Source organism: Ochlerotatus camptorhynchus, unplaced genomic scaffold (assembly GCF_037179485.1).
Source record: "Ochlerotatus camptorhynchus isolate MF236.1 unplaced genomic scaffold, CSIRO-AGI_Acam_v1.1 ptg000266l, whole genome shotgun sequence".
Lineage (NCBI taxonomy): Eukaryota > Metazoa > Arthropoda > Insecta > Diptera > Culicidae > Ochlerotatus > Ochlerotatus camptorhynchus.
Window position 1 is genome coordinate 2,847,010 of NW_027040756.1, and position 6,242 is coordinate 2,853,251.

Sequence of the window (6,242 nt, forward strand, 5' to 3'; positions counted from 1 at the left end):
GAGAGACTAGGGGCAAGAGTACACCCCAAATAAATTTGTAAATAAATACATCTCACCCGTGAAACTTCGTGTTCATTTGAAGCATTATAGAAAGTTCTGTCTGTTTAGAAGACGTGAAAAAATTCAAAAAAATATTTTCTGGTGATGCTTTGAAAATCGAAAATTATTATAATAATTAGACATCCAACAATAAGGATGTCTGAATTTCCAATTCCTGCACTGCCTTTAAAAGGCAAATCAATTCAATCTGGAAGCTGATAAAAACGCTATTGAAAATGTATTTGTCCATAGGCTCCTGTGGATGGGACAACCTAGTTTTGATATTTTCACTGTGTTGGGGTAAGTGAGTCAGTTATGGCACTAATGCTCCAGTTTTTGGCCCTATAGGATCTAACTTAAATTTGAAATAAATGTTCAAGGCTTTATTTTCGTAGACATATGACAAAATCCATGTTCTAATCCTGCATTGAAATAAATTTGGTAAAAATTGTGAAAATTTAGAATTAAGAGCGTCAATCAGGGAACTTCTTGGGCCAAAAACTGGTTCACTTACCCTAATGTTGAGAAAAGTACTTAATTGTGTTCCTTAATTTTGAATAACAATATTTGTAATCCTACATCAGCACGTCAAGAGAAAAACAGTGGAACTTTCCCTTCAACTTGGTAACAGAGGACTCTTTTTTCTTTGATTTGTTTCCCGTCGATCTTGTTTTCCGTACTGAGTACCAATGCTACCGACGCCGGGAAGGCTCCCAAACGACCCACTAACTTATAGACCGGGGACCAACGGCTTTACTTTATTTTCGAAGAAAGGCGTGATCAGAGATTGTATGCCCTTTAGAGTGAGATGCAGTCACGCTCACCACTACACCACCGGCGCTGCTGAACAAAAGGACTTTCTGCATCAACTTCAAATGACTTCTAGCGAGAAAGCAAATTAGCGGTTGTAGTAAATCATTACATCAAAACATTGATACAATGATTTACTACAAGCGTTAATTTGCTTTTATCTTAACAACAAATATTTGAATTATCTTAACAACAAATATTACAAATTCTCATTACTGAGCATTACCTAACGTATTAAAATTCCTTGATTTGTTTTCCGTCGATCGTGTTTTCCGTGCTGAGCATTAATGCTACCAACGCCAGGGAGGCAGCTCCCATACCTGGACCCTACCTATCGACCCATCAACTCACGAACCGGGGACCAACGGCTTTACTTCCCTTCCCAAGGAAGGCGTGATCAGAGAAGTTATGCCTCAGTTATGCCAGTTCTACAAACTATGCACATGGCAGATTTAAAATAAAATTCATTAATTTGTCATATATTTTTTTATTTGTAGACATAAAACATGCTTAAAGATACTTTCAAAGTTTCACAGAATGTTCTTCTTCTTCCGAGAACGAGAATCGTTTCACAATAATCACCCCTATTCTGTATTTCGTTCGAAACGAAATTCTCATACAAAAAAATATTTTTTGTATGGGCGTTTTGGGAAATTTGTTTGACACGATTATAACTAAAGCCCACTAAACTAAAGGACGACTGTCACCACAAAATTGAAAGAAAAAAAACTGTTCCAATCGAGCAAAGCGGTGCATTTTGACGGTTCGATTGGAACGTTTGATAGACGTCCATACTTTTACTGTAGGGCTTTAATTATAACGGGTTGAAAGTTTTCTTTCCATCCCTTTTTATTTATTTATATATTTATTTTATTTTACTAGTCTTCGAACTGATCGTACAGACAGATATTGCTATTCACTAATCCTATTTCTAAACATTGTCTTAGATATATTAAAATCAAAAAGGACAAATACTTCATTAAAACGACGACAACAAACGGATGGTTCTGTCCATAAAGAGTGCGGTGCACAGAAAGGCGGAGATAATCTGCACGCCGGATAGTTCTGGCCGAAATGTTTACATTTATATTGCTCAGCAGTACTGAGCAGTCTACATTGCTCTTCAGGATGTCGAATATAAAAAGCCGCTGCAACAGGATCCTCCTACTAGCCAAGGTCGGTAGATGTATCAAGGCGCAGCGATGCTCGTACGGTGGTAATCGAACCGGATCATTCCACGGAAGTAAACCAAATCGAAGAAAGGTCCTTTGAATGCGCTCGATCCAGTTAATCTGAACGACATGGTATGGCGCCCACACTAGCACTCCATATTCAAGTATGCTGCGTACCAGCGCGCAGTAGAGACTTTTCAAGCAATGAATGTCTTCAAACTGCTGCGTGTTTCGTTTGAAGAATCCAAGCACTGCGTACGCCTTGGCGGTCGTTGCAGCTATGTGTTGGGTAAACCTCAGCTTACTGTCAAGTAGCACACCCAGATCTTTAACAGTGCTTACTCTGTCGATACTAGTTGTCAACATTCTATAATCGAAAATGGTCGCAATCCTTGTTCGATAGAAAGAAATTACATTACATTTTCGGGCATTTACATCCATTCCGTTCAGCCTGCTCCAGTGTAGTAACGCGTCGATGTCAGCTTGTATGGGCACAGCAATCAACTAACGATGAAACTACCCGAAAGAACTTCAAATCATCGACAAACATTACCTTCGGAGATTTAATCGTTTCGCAAAGATCGTTGACAAATAGCACAAAAAGAAGTGGGCCTAAATGAAGTGGGCCTCCCTTGAGGCACACCAGATGTGATATCGAATGGGTTAGAGCTCGTTAGGTAGGAAAATATCCAGCGAGTCAACCAGGCGGGAAGCCCTAATAAAATTGTTATGGTTATTTTGCTTAACGACGTGTTCTTGGCATCATCCATACCATTTGTTGTATAGTTCTATTATTTGGGTTATCGTTCGTTTATGGTTATTTTTTATTAGGGAGGCCCATTCTGTCCAATTTGTCCACCGCCAAAGAGTGCGGCACTCTATCGAACGTTTTAGAGAAGTCGATATAGATGGCATCGATTTGTTGTCTCATTTCCAGTGTGATGACCAACGAGGAAACATATGCTATCAGGTTGGTAGTGGTAGAGCGTTTTTCACGAATCCGTGCTGGAATTCGGAAATAATATGATGAACGTGTGGATAAAACGAATCGAAGACGAGGCTTTCAAAATTCTTTGGCAAGCAGTTCAAAATTGATATGCCACGGTAGTTCTCTATGTTGTGGATACTACCAGCTTTATGTATGGGAGTAATGGCAGCAGTTTTCCAAGCACTCGGAAAAACGCCTTCCGCCATGGAACGATTAAAAAGAATTGTGACGGGAACGGAAAGCGAAACGGCGCAGTTCTTGATAAACAGTGGTGAAAGACGATCTGGTCCGGCGCTTTTGGATTCGTCTATCCCTTGGAGTTTGCTCAGCACATTTTCCGGAGAAAAGTCGAGAAGCGCTACGTTCAAATCATACCGATCTGCGTCTGAAAAAAAGCCATAGTGCATTTCTTAATCAATTTTAGAAATTGCCCATGTATAAAGCTCTTTAGCAGATGTAATATGATGCCCCTGCAAACTTGCTTTAGCAGCATTTCGTGATGATAAATCGGATAACTTCCAAAAACATGTCTATAAACTCCTGAGTTTGCAACTCCACTAAATCCATGATACAACGGTCAGAATTTTAAGGATTCCACATTTCCATCGGTCAGGATAGAAACCATTTCTGAAGTCAAATTTTGCATACCTGGGCAATGTTCACACATTTTTAACCAACACTGTTCTGTGGGGTTGGTGCAAAGAATTTTAAAAGTCATGATATGATTACACATCAACTGGAAGTGACTTTCTATCTTGAAGATTTTTTGGTGGCAAACACACACACACACACACAAACAGTATGTGTGCCACTCGTTCCTGCCAGAATGCAATGCTTAGGGCGGTTACTTGCAAACATTGAAAACCATATTTTAGTTGCGGGATATTGATCCATGAAAATGGCATAAACCTCTTGCAAATTACACAATACTAACATAGAGGTAACTCTAAGACCAGAGGGTCCCGAAGAAAAGTGCTCAACTTTTTGGCTAAGCTCTGGTACTCTCTTCGGTCCCAAGCTAATCTATGCACCCCTCGAAACATAGGAAAATCCACTAACCCCTCATTTTATCTGTCAAACTTTCATAGCAAATCAAAACAAACATAGTGTAGTACTAGAATTTTGGGGTACGCTAATAGATTTGCTTGGGACCAATAGGCTAGTCAAGTAGTGAGCCAATTTAAAATCGTTAGTTTCGTATTGATTGTTGATACTAATCTTCGCTGTATATGAACCTTACCATCAACATTTTTTGTAATAACAAAGTCGCGTTTTCCTAGACAACATCGGCTGATTTCGTCACTGGTATAGAAATCACGCACCAGTGATAAAGTTTATTCTGCTTAAGACGCCCTGCTCAGCTTTCTTTTTGGTGTCGTCATTATTCCCTTGTCCTCCTGTAGTGTTTTGGTCCGATCCGCCATATATTGAGAAACACCGAATTCCTTCGTTATTTTATATGCTGACCAGCTTCTAGGTAAAGTCGTGAGAATGCGATACTTCTCATTATTATCATCAGTTTCTAGAAACTTTTCCTTGAGTTGCTGAATGATTTCATCATCGTTTGTACTAGGCACACTGTCAGTACTTCTGATCGATTGTAAACTGGGTGCTTCTCGTGACTCTGAAAATTAAGTCAAAAAAATATATTTGACATTACTGTAAACGCTACACTAATTTCGGTGAAGATACTCAAAAAGCCTACTGAAATCTAGATCCAATCGAGCCTGACGTTACAATGTTTTCAGAGTGCTATAATGTGACGCCATGCTCGTTTGACTCATGGATACCAATGTAAATACATTTTTTTAAGTACAGCAGAAACTCCGGATGGTCCAGCGGTGTGCTCTTTGGGTGCGGGTTTATACAGTTTGAAGTAGCAATTTCTGCATATGAAGGAACTGCCATCTAATTTCACTTTTTTCTTCACCGCATGAACTTGAAGGGCTTGGGTAAGATTCCTCTTTAACGCATTTGAAACCCACAAACTACAACAAGAACACTTAAAATTCATCGTTTATAAAACACTGGCTGTACAGGATATCTTTGGATTAAGGGGCTGTTCATAAACTACGTAGACAGCTTAGAGTGGGGGTTGGCAATCATCCACGACCCATACAAATTTTTTTTTGTATGGACAATTGTCTACGTATTTAATAAACAGCCTCTAACAGAGTTTTTGTCCTTACTGATTATTTCACTTCTAAGTTCATCCTTAAATATACCACCATGCATTGTACCTACGAACGAACACCTTACGTACCAAGTTTTCCGTATGATTATCATATATGGTACGACCATACCACATAAAGTTGGGATGATATCCCGAATTGGTGGTTAGGCGCTTCTTTTGGTCATTCTTTATGCGGGTGGGTAGCTATTTACTTGTTGAAGTATTCACTTTGAATAAACAAGCCTATACCAGCAGAAGCAGAAAATTGATATGGATTATGTGACTATGTCTGCTATGTACCAATGGAGACGCAAGGTAGTCTAGTTGTATTGGAGTAATGAGCGAGATTTCTTAACATGATAATTCAAAAAAATCATAACTCAAAACCGAAGAAAAATACTTTGCTGTTTTTTTTTAGAGGTTGTGTAGAAAAACCACAAAAATTTTCAAAGAAAAAAAGGAAAACCGTGTTGCGCCCATTATCTACAAACCATAAAAACCATAAAAAAAAAACAAATACAATCAAAGTTCTTCAATACAAAACTCCAAGTTTTAAAACTTTTTATATTTTTTTTCTAAAAAGTATTTTTAATAACCTTTCATTTGATATTTTTGATCATTCGAATCGGCCCAGTGGTTCAAAAGTTATGACTTAAAAACAAGTCATTTTGGAAAAAAAAAATAAGAACCCATTTTTTGAACCACCCTAACATGGAAATGGTCACCCTAATGAGAAAATATAAAAAAAATAGGAGTCCCCCTAATTACAGAGCTAATAGGAGGGGCCAGGTGAGGTTCCAGAAGAGAACCTCGAGGATACGGAGCTGGGGATAGGATGGGCGGGAGCTCCCCTTAATAACATAGTTTTAATATTTCAGAGTTGGGATTTTTCCTTTAATGCTACCGATGTTGCTGTCGTTTTGAATAATCGTGGTCATGTGATCAAGTTCCGTGTTTTGTTCCTTTGTAGTCGCTGTGTTTAATTGTTGTTCCGTCCTTCGTCCGTTTCCGTGTTGTTCTACGTGCTTTGCTTGGTTCGATATTGCCAGTTCAAGGACTG